At 42.4% G+C, this 13,993-nt stretch overlaps 1 protein-coding gene across 2 annotated transcripts in view; it reads right to left on the bottom strand.

The window, feature by feature from the left end:
- The window catches only part of LOC126299408 (elongation of very long chain fatty acids protein AAEL008004-like), a 589,530-nt gene that overhangs the window by 458,385 nt on the left and 117,152 nt on the right, over positions 1-13,993 (bottom strand). For both annotated transcript variants that reach the window (XM_049991293.1, XM_049991295.1), the window contains exon 2: positions 313-360. The gene's annotated coding sequence lies outside the window, so the exon portion shown is untranslated. The remainder of the gene's footprint in view (positions 1-312; positions 361-13,993) is intronic.

The raw sequence follows: 13,993 nt of genomic DNA, 5'->3' as shown, positions 1-13,993 counted from the left end.
ACATTACTCGGCTGAAAGCGTGAGAACGTCAGCGTAAACAACGAGACAGGAAGTCGCAGCGAGAATGCAAGACCGCTCAAAACGGATCGTCCCAGTTCCTTCTGCAGGATGGACCGCCGCTTCGTCGTAGGTCAGCGTCCCAGTGAGGGGAAAAAAGGCGGAAAACACCGTTAGCCTTGGTGTGACGTCGACAGCCGGTCTTTTCGGGGCCACGTATTCTAACTGTGTCACGTCGCTCCTGCTTGCATTACGGAAAAGTCCCTTACGTAACACACACGCCAGCTAACGCCGTGCGATATATGCGTGTCTCACCTTGTATAGTCCGAATGTTGACACCAGGAATCACCTCACAGCAAAACCCTGTACAAAGAAAAAAAAACATTATCAACACTGAGATAATGAAAAAATGTAATGCAATAAGAGCAAATTGTGCGTGGAAAAATGGTTGTAAGCTAGCTTTCGACACCGCCACTTGTTAAGTATGCGCATTGGCAACGACTTACAAATTAATGCGAACGTTTAGTACTGATATTATCTCTGGTTAAGACCTTAGAATCAGAATACACTACTGGCCATTAAAACTGCTGCACCAAGAAGAAATGCAGATGATAAACAGGTATTCATTGGACAAATATATTATACTAGAGAAGAAATGCAGATGATAAACGGGTATTCGTTTGACAAATATATGATACCAGAAAAGAAATGCGGATGATAAACGGGTATTCATTGGACAGATATATTATACTAGAACTGACATGTGATTACATTTTCACGCAATTTGAGTGCATAGATCCTGGGAAACCAGTATCCAGAACAACCACCTCTGGCCATAATAACGGCGTTGATGCGCCTGGGTATTGAGTCAAACAGGGCTTGGATGTCGTGTACAGGTACAGCTGCCCATGCAGCTTCAACACGATACCACAATTCATCAAAACTACTGACTGGCGTATTGTGACGAGCCAGTTGCTCCGCCACCATTGACCAGACGTATCTAATTTGTGATAGAGCTGGAGAATGTGCTGGCCAGGGTAGCAGTCGAACATTTTCTGTATCCAGAAAGGCCCGTACAGGACCTGCAACATGCGGTCGTGCATTATCCTGCTGAAATGTAGGGTTTCGCAGGGATCGAATGTAGGGTAGAGTCACGGGTCGTAACACATCTGAAATGTAACGTCCACTGTTCAAAGTGCCATCAATGCGAACAAGAGGTGACCGAGACGTGTAACCAATGGCACCCCATACCATCACGCCGGGTGATACGCCAGTATGGCGATGACGAATACACGCTTCCAATGTGCGTTCACGGTGATGTCGCCATCCACGGATGCGACCATCATGATGCTGTAAACAGAGCCTGGATTCATCCGAAAAAATGACGTTTTGCCATTCGTGCACCCATGTTCGTCGTTGAGTACACCATGGCAGGCGCTCCTGTCTGTGATGCAGCGTCAAGGGTAACCGCAGCCATGGTCTCCGAGCTGATAGTCCATGCTGCTGCAAACGTCGTCGAACTGTTCGTGCAGATGGTTGTTGTCTTGCAAACGTCCCCATCTGTTGACTCAGGGATCGAGACGTGGCTGCACGATCCGTTACAGCCATGCGGATAAGATGCCTGTCATCTCAACTGCTAGTGATACGAGGCCGTTGGGATCCAGCACGACGTTCGGTATTACCCTCCTGAACCCACCGATTCCATATTCTGCTAACAGTCATTGGATCTCGACCAACGGGAGCAGCAATGTCGCGATACGACAAACCGGAATCGAGATAGGCTACAATCCGAAATTTATCAAAGTCGGAAACGTGATAGTACGCTTTTCTCTTCCTTACACGAGGCATCACAATAAGGTTTCACCAGGCAACGCCGGTCAACTGCTGTTTGTGTATGAGAAATCGGTTGGAAACTTTCCTCATGTCAGCATGTTGTAGGTGTCGCCACCGGCGCCAACCTCTTGTGAATGCTGTCTGTTAAATTTCGCGTCTGTAGCGCGTCATCTTCGTGGTGTAGCAATTTTAATGGCCAGTAGTGTACAAATACTTTGTTTCCAAATCAAGTCACTGATATTGTGTAATTTTGCTCTCGTGCCACTATAGTGTGTGCCGCATGGTAATTTACATGTCCTTGAACTAGTTCCCAGTCCTAACTACAGATGTGTGCAAGACTTAACAACGAAAGTAATTTTCGCAGTTATGTTGCACTGCCAAGTAACTTAGCCCGACGAAATTCGGACTATATGTAAAAAGAAATGTTACTGCATAGTGCAAAAAAGTGACTGTAGAGAATACGCAGAGAGACCAATATAAATGACACTTTTATTCGAGGACAAAAATTATATTGAAGTATCGAGATTTATGAAGGTCGCCTGGATATAACTAAAGCCGGGACATGGTTCTTAATAGGATGCGAGATAACCACGAACAGCAGTGCTTGCTCTGCAACGAGCTTCCATGCTGGTCCCAGGGTTGATGAGGAGTTCTTGTGGCAGAGCGTTCCATTCCTCCACCAGCGCGACTCACAGTCGCTGCATCGTCATTGGTGTTTGTGGACACACTGCAGTATCCTCCCCAACGCACACCACACGTGATCGGTGGGATTTAAGTAGGGGGAACGGCCAGGCCAGTCCATTCGCGAAAAGCCTTCTCGTTCCAAATTCGACGCTGTTACTCTTTGTCAGCCATAAAAATGAAATCAGGGGTGAATGGATCCCTGGAATGACGCACATGGGAAAGGGGTACAGTGCCACAGCAATGTTGTCTGGTGAGTGTACCGTGTTCAGAAGTCTGGAGGTCAGTACACCCACGCAACATGATACCTCCCCACACCATATCACCTGGCCCACCAAAACGATTATGTTCGACGTTGTTCCCGGGGGGAATACATGTTTACACTTCCCGCCATGTGAGGGTATGTCCAGAAACACCCCCGACTGAATATGGTCTGCCAGCCGGAGTGGCCGTGCGGTTCTAGGCGCTACAGTCTGGAACCGCGAGACCGCTAAGGTCGCAGGTTCGAATCCTGCCTCAAGCATGGATATGTGTGATGTCCTTATGTTAGTTAGGTTTAAGTTGTTCTAAGTTCTAGGGGACTGATGACCTCAGAAGTTAAGTCCTATAGTGCTCAGAGCCATTTTGAACCTTCTTCGGCCAGTAGTGGTTGTGGTTCGTAACGCTCCCCGCGTACTTTAAACAATTCTGTGAGCACTACCAACCTCCTGGACTACACTCGTTGCATTTCGTTCTTATTTCAGTTTCCCGATTATTATTACCAGTGTGAAGTCGTCCAAATGTTGCTCCGGGCTATGTTGGAAAGAAGAACGCCTCCACAGTGCACCCTAACTGCGCCCTGATTGACAGCCGGCCGCGGTAGCCGTGCGGTTCTAGGCGCTTCAGTCCGGAACCGCGTGACTGCTACTGTCGCAGGTTCGAATCCTGCCTCGGGCATGGATGTGTGTGATGTGCTTAGGTTAGTTAGGTTTAAGTAGTTCTAAGTTCTAGGGGACTGATGACCTCAGGTGTTAAGTCCCATAGTGCTCAGAGCCTGATTGACACACACTGTTTTATCCGATTCCTTCAACTGCTGGTGTTGCGGGGGCAGCTCCATTTGCCGCTATTGACACATTGACCTCACGCCATGTGACTTCCAATTTTCTGTGAGCGACTAGGGGACTTCTGGCAACATGCTTCCATACTTTCCTTTATTTCCACCAAATAGTTCAGATGTTTCGGTACTTTATCTGCAGAGCAGCGAATTTTACACTCAGTCATAAGAGCTACAAATAATGCGAAGGGATTCGAACAATCACGTGTAACTGGGACAAGGTCAATGTGTACATAAATAACCTGGAACGGAACTCCTTTACATAAAATACAAATCACGAGAAAACGAAGTACCAACAGTTATATTCACGTCATTGTATCTCTAGGCTATGGTGATACAAACTTCGCTTGAGATGACGAGAAAACAAGATGAAAATGTAACTGCAGAATTGACAAAGATGTAAACGTACATCTCACATTTTTAATTATTTATCTCCGTTCATCAAAATGTATATCATCAAGTATATCGCACCATGTATATGGTTTAGTATTGTTATTTTACAACCGATGGCCAACTTCATTACTACAGTGAATTCACTTGCTGTTTTTTGCAGCTTGAAACGATATGTTTGCATTTATTTATCTACAAGAGGCTAATATTTTTCTTTATATAAATTTGCTAGACAAGTACTGATTTGGCACATTAATGCAAATCTGTTTCTTTTTTCTTTCTTTCGATCTTTTTCTTCGTCATTTTCTCCGTCAGTGGTTCCGTATGGATGTTGCAAGACATGTTTCAGATTCCATCGAAGACAGCTTACTGCATTTTATTTTATTTTATTCTATTTTTTTTCAGAAAGTGGCCAGTCGCCTGACCGAACACGTTGCGCTACGGTGCCGGCAAATTCCTGTAGACCGGGGACCGCGTTAACATGTCGCGTAAGTACCATAGGCAGAATAAACACCATTGCTGAAATTAATCAGTTTATCTGCATAACATTAACACACACAAGTGTAGGCATCTCCGGATGGCACCGAAGAGTGAAAATGATTTTGGAAAGTGTTTACAGATGTGAAATATTTCCAGAAAGTAAAAATGAAGTGGGTGGTAAAGGTTCTACGTAGCTATATGCCCATCAGACGTATTACAGGAATTATAGAAATTGAAGGATACCGTAATTATAAAGATTTGAGTATCTAATTTCTGATTAAGAAATAATAATATTCGTTTTAACACACTCCGTAATGCTTACCGTCAAGATGGCACACTGCAGAAGTAGTTACCAAATCAGTTTATATTCGCCCAACACGAGATGTTTAAGCCACACGCACAAAATGAATGAAGGATATCTTTTTAAAGACATTGCGTTAACTCTCTCTTAATGGAGAATTATTACTTGTGCCCCACGACTCCCTCCCGCCAATTCCTACTGTTAATTCGTAAACAATGGGTGCTTGATAAACATCTTGTACGCCACACGTCGGATTACGATCGTAATAACTGCCCTGAGCTGCACGTGAGGGCTGTATTTTAGGCTCTGGCTGAATGCAGTCAGCTGGTGGTGGTTTTCGCTTTGCTATACAAATATATTCCGTCTTTGGGCAAGCATCTCTGATTCTAAGATGTAACTTGCGTTCATCCATCTCCCAACATGCACCAGATTACATGTAACAGAATTCCATCAGAAAGAACAGAAAAGAAGGCGAGACTTGGTAGCTAGGTCTGAAGCAGTGATTTAGGAGAAGGAAATGTCACGAAAGCGTCCAATCACAAGAATATAAGAGGACAGGTCAAGTTATCGGTGGTTGACCAGGAACTGTAAGATCTCCGTCACCATACTTGTCTCGCAATAATGATCAAACTCTGAAGTTCTCAAATTAAAACAGAAAGGTCGTAGCACTCTCAAGTACGAGATCAAGATTAGTGGCACGCGATCCCTCCATAACAGTCTATTGTCGCACACCATGGTCTGCTGTTTCGAGGGAAGGTTAGGAGTTCAACGTCCCACCGGCGTCGAGGTCACTAGAGAGAGAGTGAGAGAGAGAGAGAGAGAGAGAGAGAGAGAGAGCGAGCACAGGCTCAGTTGGACACGCCACAAGAAGGAAATCGCCCTTGGCCTTGTTGAAGGAACGAACTTGGCATTCATTCGCCTGCAGTGTTCAGAGAAACCACGGCTAATCTAGGGCAGGATACTTAGATGGGGATTTGAGACACCTTTCTGCTTGGCGTAGTCTCAGGCGTACTCAACCATTGAGTTTAGGTGTAGTTGTAAATTACGGTCATGTGGCTACTTTTCTCTTTCAGTGTACGCCATGTACAGACGTGCATACTCCACTGATTGTACATTTGAGACTTAGCCTTGTTCACTTATAGAAGTACACGACAGGTTTTTAATTTATATACTGTTTTCACAAACCTGCAAAATCCTACGTTTTTAAAGAAAAATTTGAGACGAAAGTTTATCTTCTTCAAGTAATTACAGATATACTATCACGAACCATCTTTAATTCTCTCCACACAAAACGAAAGTTTGTTCTTACAAGGGAACGCAGAGAAGGTTTTATCATTGGTGCTTCACCTACATCGAAATTCTGAAAAGTTGAATCCTCACCAATCACAGAGTTATTCGTTAATTTGGCGTTATATGCTGCTATAAGTAATTGTTCAGCTATGCTTTCCAAGATCTGCTACATCACACCATTTAATTTTCAAGGTTCTCAAAGTTTTTAACATGGTGCTAATTTCAGTTAGTGCACTTTGGTTCCACAATACAGTCACAATTTTTGCTCTAGTCTGCGTAGCCATCCAACGCATCTTCATATCGTTCATAACAGGTATCCTACCAAGCATTCATTAACTGTAATTCATAAGAAATACATATAGGAAAACATGAGTGACATACGATGCCGAAAAATCGGGCGAGAAGAAACAAGGTGGTGAACAGAAACAAAAATTTCAGAAAAGTTCTATGCTGTCGTGTCGTAAGACAAATGGGTATATCATTCGAAGATTTGTTTGTCTTGTTGGTAGTGAACCAATCTAACAGGGAAATCATGAATTTCAAAGTTATTGGCACTGTCAGTTGATGTTATGTTCACTCTACGACAAACATCGGATGTGGTGCTGAATTTGCTTACTTCGTACTTTATTTGTAAATACCAATCTAAATTGTGTTATTTTAATTTAAGTATGTGGTAAGAAAATTTGCAATCCCGTATCATTAACCAAAATTTCAGTTTTGAAGTATACTTTAATCTGACATGTGTTTCGGCTAATTCGAAGTATAGGATTGAGTTTTCCAGAATTTGTAGGGTGAATAGAAAGAGTAATCATTAGCGTTTCTTCAGAATAGAGCTAGGAATTTGACGGAAATGGAGAATCATCTGGCTGTTCTCAATCCAGGAGATTGTATTTGTTAATTAGAAGGCGAAGGTTATGTAGATGTTTTTTATAGCAGAAAAGGCCGATTAAACACGTTAATTATAATGGAGGAGTCATGTTTCATTCAAGGAAATACGAGGGGCGGTCAAAAAGTAATGCCTCCCATTTTTTTTCTACTTAAAAAAATTAAGTTAAGTGAAAAATTTGAATTTGGCGCCATTCCTCAAACCTTCTTCTGCAATCCACTGCAGTAGTAACTTTCTGTGTCAACAGGTGGCAGCACAGCAGAAGTTTGTAAGATGGCCGACATCGATGTTCGTTTGAGACAGCGTAGTGTGATTGAATTCTTGAATGCAGAAGGTGAAACGCCCATACGCATTCATGAAAGACTGAAGAAGGTGTATGGTGTTGTGACAGTGGATGTCAGCACTGTTAGAAGATGGGTTCGTCGTTGTAAGGAAGCTGAAGGGCAAACACCGTTGACTGACAAAAAGCGGAGCGGCAGGCCGGTGAGTGCAGTGACTCCACACAACATTCAGCAAGTTGATGACATCATTCGTGGTGACCGTCGGGTGACTGCAGATGAAGTGTGTCGCATTATTTCTCTTAGTAAATGCAGTGTGATCACGATTATTAAACAATTGGGGTACTCAAAAGTTTGTGCACGGTGGGTTCCAAGAATGTTAACCGATCAGAATAAAGAGGCAAGGAAAACAATAGCCTCCCAACACTTGCAGCGCTTCCGTTTGGAGGGAGATGAGTTTCTGAAAAAAATTGTGACCGGGGACGAAACATGGGCGCATTTTTTTGAACCCGAATCAAAGAGGCAGTCGATGGAGTGGCGTCACACAAGCTCGCCGAGGAAGAAAAAATTCAAAACTGTGCAATCGGCAGGGAAAGTTATGGCAACAGTTTTCTGGGATACAGAGGGTGTGATTCTGGTTGATTTTTTGCAGCAGGGATGCACAATAAATTCTGTTCAATACGTCACAACCCTCAAAAAACTTAAAGCACGTCTTCAGCGAGTTCGCCCAACAAAATCAATGGCAGATGTTCTTCTTTTGCATGACAATGCAAGACCACACACCAGTCGTCACACCTCTGACGAGATTGCCAAAATTGGATGGGAAGTTTTGCCTCATCCCCCATACAGCCCTGACCTGGCACCATCAGACTTCCATCTGTTCGGGCCACTAAAAGAAGCTCATCGTGGGATTCATTTTGAAGATGAGGAGGCCGTCAAAACATCCGTGCGTCAATGGCTTAGGAAGCAGAGCTATGATACTGTGCTGGGATACATGCCCTTGTTCAAAGATGGACCAAAACTGTAGAGATGGGCGGAGATTACATTGAAAAATGACAAAATGATCCTCAATGTTGTGGTTTTCAACCTATGTAATTGCATTTAAATTTCCTGACAATTAAACGTAGAAAAAAAATAGGAGGCATTACTTTTTGACTGACCCTCGTACTATTCGAAAGGTCTTCCTTACTTCTGGGTGTACGACTTGTAAATGCAAAAACATTATTTTCCATCATGTCAGTGACTTAATGTATTAATAACAAACAAAATTCATCAGTTTAACGTTACACTAAGGAAATTAGAGGTATAGCACCTTTAATTTGGATAACTGATTAAAGAACAACATTCATGCAATATTTTTAGTTTTTGTACAGAATATAAGCGTTTTTTAACCAGATAAATTTTGTTTCTTATTCTCTTGCATCTAAAAAGATTTTGTCATGTTCCTATTAGCTCCAAAGTCCAATAAATATAAAAAATAATAAGATTGGCAGTGCTGTTTCTATTCATTCCTCTCTGTGGGGCGAACGAAAACATCAAGTTCCTGTTTTTTTATTTATAAAAGCATGAGTTTGATACCAAATCTAATTGTAAGCCTTAAATTAGGCACATAACCTATAATCCCATATAATTTTGATTTTAATATTACTTTTTAAAGTTGTCAATTATTTTATTTTAAAGTTGAAAACTGTTTCCATTCACCCCACTTTACGGCACCACTGAAAAAAAATGTAAATATATTATAGATGATATACAAATAAATTCGAGAATACATGCGATGTTTAATGGGAATACCTTAATAAATACTCGGATAAAAGATCTTTTGTTTGTGTCTTGTATACAGTGCACGAAAAAATTTACTTTTCCGTTGCACAAACCGTATATACCATTGGTTCTAGGCGGAACTGGCGGTATGGAAATTCACCGCCGTTTAACTGCATACATCGTACGCATGTAATCTTGATGAGTATCTACTGTCTGCTTCTATTCCATTCGGCAAACCGTAGTGATTATACTTTCTGTTGCGGCAGATCATAGTGCACTCTTTAAGATGACGGTTGAATATTTTCTGGTAAGGTAATAAATCATTCAGGTATTCGCCTAAGTTTATTACGCGTTTGACTAAACTGTCCACAGTTTTATGGCGAGAGATGGCACTGTGCCCGGATACATAGTCATTCATTGCCATGTATGTTTGCATATACCGATGTCTTGAGTGTCTTAGAGCAGATTTCTCCATTCTTAACGCCTTTAGGGTTTTTTCTTTTATTGTAGCCCTATACGCATATGACAATCATTAATTTGTTCATCCTTCATTTGGATTTTTCCGTGGCCCGTTTGTGAAAAATATCTGTTAAATGTCAAATCTCTATGAAACAGAGAACCATTCTAGAGTCGCCAGAAGGATCGAGGGAAAACGCCTAAACGCCACACCAAGCTTAGCACAGCTATTGCATTTGGCCTACCTGCCTGCTACATAAACGCTGTATCGCTCTCTCTTTCTCTCTCTCGTGTGTGTTTGTGTATGTGTGTGTGTGTGTGTGTGTGTGTGTGTGTGTGTGTGTGTCTCCACCTCTCCACGCGTTGGCTAAAAATAGCAGCCCTAGAGCGTGAAAAACAGCACAACCATCCACCTGTAGGTCGTGCATATTTGGAACACCAGTATTTCACTGAGTTTTTTTTTTTTTATGACCCCGAATTCTTCGCACGCACTTTATTCTTCAAGGGACTTCGCTGATTATTACACCCATTCTTGACAGTCTGACGTACATTAGCGGAACAACAACAGAAGTGACAGCAGTTTAGTAAAGAGCTATCTTGATGTGCGTGCGTGTGTGTGTGTGTAAGAGGGCACGCACCTCGCACCTCTTCTCAATGGTAAACAATCCATTCAAAATTCAGATTTCGTCACAGAACTTGTAGACTCAAATGGCTCTAAGCACTATGGGACTTAACATCTGAGGTCATCAGTCCCCTAGAACTTAGAACTACTTAAACCTAACTAACCTAAGGACATCACACACATCCATCCCCGAGGCAGGATTCGAACCTGCGACCATAGCGGTCGCGCGGTTCCAGACTGAAGCGCCTAGAACCGCTCGGCCACCAGCGGCCGGCCACAGAACTTAGCGGTTTTAAGTGTCTACAGTACTGAGCCCTTCCCCCCATGAACCATGGACCTTGCCGTTAGTGGGGAGGCTTGCGTGCCTTAGTGATACAGATAGCCGTACCGTAGGTGCAACCACAACGGAGGGGTATCTGTTGAGAGGCCAGACAAACGCGTGGTTCCTGAAGAGGGGCAGCAGCCTTTACAGTAGTTGCAGGGGCAACAGTCTGGATGATTGACTGATCTGGCCTTGTAACACTAACCAAAACGGCCTTGCTGTGCTGGTACTGCGAACGGCTGAAAGCAAGGGGAAACTACGGCCGTAATCTTTCCCGAGGGCATGCAGCTTTACTGTATGATTAAATGATGATGGCGTCCTCTTGGGTAAAATATTCCGGAGGTAAAATAGTGCCCCATTCGGATCTCCAGGCAGGGACTACTCAAGAGGATATCGTTATCAGGAGAAAGAAAACTGGCGTTCTACGGATCGGAGCGTGGAATGTCAGATCCCTTAATCTGGCAGGTAGGTTAGAAAATTTAAAAAGGGAAATGGATAGGTTAAAGTTCGGTGGCAGGAGGAACAAGACTTCTGGTCAGGTAACTACAGGTTTATAAACACAAAATCAAATAGGTGTAATGCAGGAGTAGGTTTAATAATGAATAGGAAAATAGGAATTCGGGTAAGCTACTACAAACAGCATAGTGAACGCATTATTCTGGCCAAGATAGATACGAAGCCCACACCTACTACAGTAGTACAAGTTTATATGCCAACTAGCTCTGCAGATGACGAAGAAATTGAAGAAATGTATGATCAAATAAAAGAAATTATTCAGATAGTGAAGGGAGATGAAAATTTAATAGTCATGGGTGACTGGAATTCGGTAGTAGGGAAATGGGGAGAAGGAAACGTAGTAGGTGAATATGGACTGGGGCAAAGAAATGAAAGATGAAGTCGCCTGGTAGAATTTTGCACAGAGCACAACTTAATCATAGGTAACACTTGGTTCAAGAATCATAAAAGAAGGCTGTATACATGGAAGAACCCTGGAGACACTAAAAGGTATCAGATAGATTATATAATGGTAAGACAGAGATTTAGGAACCAGGTTTTAAATTGTAAGACATTTCCAGTGGCAGATGTGGACTCTGACCACAATCTATTGGTTATGACCTGTAGATTAAAACTGAAGAAACTGCAAAAAGGTGGGAATTTAAGGAAATGGGACCTGGATAAACTGAAAGAACCAGAGGTTGTACAGAGTTTCAGGGAGAGCATAAGGGAGCAATTAACAGGAATGGGGGAAAGAAATACAGTAGAAGAAAAATGGGTAGCTTTGAGGGATGAAGTAGTGAAGGGAGCAGAGGATCAAGTAGGTAAAAATACGAAGACTAGTAGAAATCCTTGGATAACAGAAGAGATATTGAATTTAATTGATGAAAGGAGAACATATAAAAATGCAGTAAATGAAGCAGGCAAAAAGGAATACAAACGTCTCAAAAATGAGATCGACAGGAAGTGCAAAATGGCTAAGCAGGGATGGCTAGAGGACAAATGTAAGGATTTAGAGGCTTATCTCACTAGGGGTAAGATAGATACTGCCTACAGGAAAATTAAAGAGACCTTTGGAGATAAGAGAACCACTTGTATGAACATCAAGAGCTCAGATGGAAACCCAGTTCTAAGCAAAGAAGGGAAAGCAGAAAGGTGGAAGGAGTATATAGAGGGTCTATACAAGGGCGATGTACTTGAGGACAATATTATGGAATTGGAATTGGATGTAGATGAAGATGAAATGGGAGATAAGATACTGCGTGTAGAGTTTGACAGAGCACTGAAAGACCTGAGTCGAAACAAGGCCACCGGAGTAGACAACATTCCATTGGAACTACTGACGGCCTCGGGACAGCCAGTTCTTACAAAACTCTACCATCTGGTGAGCAAGATATATGAGACAGGCGAAATACCCTCACACTTCAAGAAGAATATAATAATTCCAATCCCAAAGAAAGCAGGTGTTGACAGATGTGAAAATTACCGAACTATCAGTTTAATAAGTCACAGCTGCAAAATACTAACACGAATTCTTTAGACGAATGGAAAAACTAGTAGAAGCCGACCTCGGGGAAGATCAGTTTGGCTTCCGTAGAAATGTTGGAACACGTGAGGCAATACTGACCCTACGACTTACCTTAGAAGAAAGATTAAGGAAAGGCAAACCTACATTTCTAGCATTTGTAGACTTAGAGAAAGCTTTTGACAATGTTGACTGGAATACTCTCCTTCAAATTCTAAAGGTGGCAGGGGTGAAATACAGGGAGCGAAAGGCTATTTACAATTTGTAAAGAAACCAGACAGCAGTTATAAGAGTCGAGGGGCATGAAAGGGAAGCAGTGGTTGGGAAAGGAGTGAGACAGGGTTGTAGCCTCTCCCCTATGTTATTCAAACTGTATATTGAGCAAGCAGTAAAGGAAACAAAAGAAAAATTTGGAGTAGGTATTAAAATCCATGGAGAAGAAATAAAAACTTTGAGGTTCGCCGATGACATCGTAATTCTGTCAGAGACAGCAAAGGACTCGGAAGAGCAGTTGAACGGAATGGATAGTGTGTTGAAAGGAGGATATAAGATGAACATCAACAAAAGCAAAACGAGGATAATGGAATGTAGTCGAATTAAGTCGGGTGACGCTGAAGGAATTAGATTAGGAAATGAGACACTTAAAGTAGTAAAGGAGTTTTGCTATTTGGGGAGCAAAATAATGATGATGATCGAAGTAGAGAGGATATAAAATGTAGACTGGCAATGGCAAGGAAAACGTTTCTGAAAAAGAGAAATTTGTTAATATCGGGTATAGATTTAAGTGTCAGGAAGTCATTTCTGAAAGTATTTGTATGGAGTGTAGCCATGTATGGAAGTGAAACATGGACGATAAATAGTTTGGACAAGAAGAGAATAGAAGCTTTCGAAATGTTGTGCTACAGAAGAATGCTCAAGATTAAATGGGTAGATCACATAACTAATGAGGAAGTATTGAATAGGATTGGGGAGAAGAGAAGTTTGTAGCACAACTTGACCAGAAGAAGGGATCGGTTGGTAGGACATGTTCTGAGGCATCAAGGGATCACCAATTTAGTATTGGAGGGCACCGTGGAGGGTAAAAATCGTAGAGCGAGACAAAGAGGTGAATACAGTAAGCAGATTCAGAAGGACGTAGGTTGCAGTAGGTACTGGGAGATGAAGAAGCTTGCACAGGATAGAGTAGCATGGAGAGCTGCATCAAACCAGTCTCAGGACTGAAAACCACAACAACAACAGTACTGAGCCACGGAGCATTGGGAAATTCTGCAGTAACCACAACAGTTAATCTCTTCCTACGACTATTAGGTGGCTCTCCGTTGAAATAGCAGTAACCACTAGTGCTCAGTGTTCATTTTTTGTGGTACAGCACCTGACAGGCCAACACCACCAGTGAGAACATAGCATGCCCACAACAGGAATTCCAGTTTCTCTGTACGCCGGTGTGTTTAAAAAACTGTGACTACGGGAATACGAAAATGAAAATGAGAGAATGAAGCACGATGCTGACACACAACTTACTCCTCACGCATAGTATTAAGGGGCCGTCCGACGAAAGGGTCACTATCAACGACGTCATA

The sequence above is a fragment of the Schistocerca gregaria genome, chromosome X (assembly GCF_023897955.1).
Source record: "Schistocerca gregaria isolate iqSchGreg1 chromosome X, iqSchGreg1.2, whole genome shotgun sequence".
Lineage (NCBI taxonomy): Eukaryota > Metazoa > Arthropoda > Insecta > Orthoptera > Acrididae > Schistocerca > Schistocerca gregaria.
The sequence above is the reverse complement of the archived record's forward strand: the minus strand, read 5'-3'. Positions and strand labels throughout refer to the sequence as shown.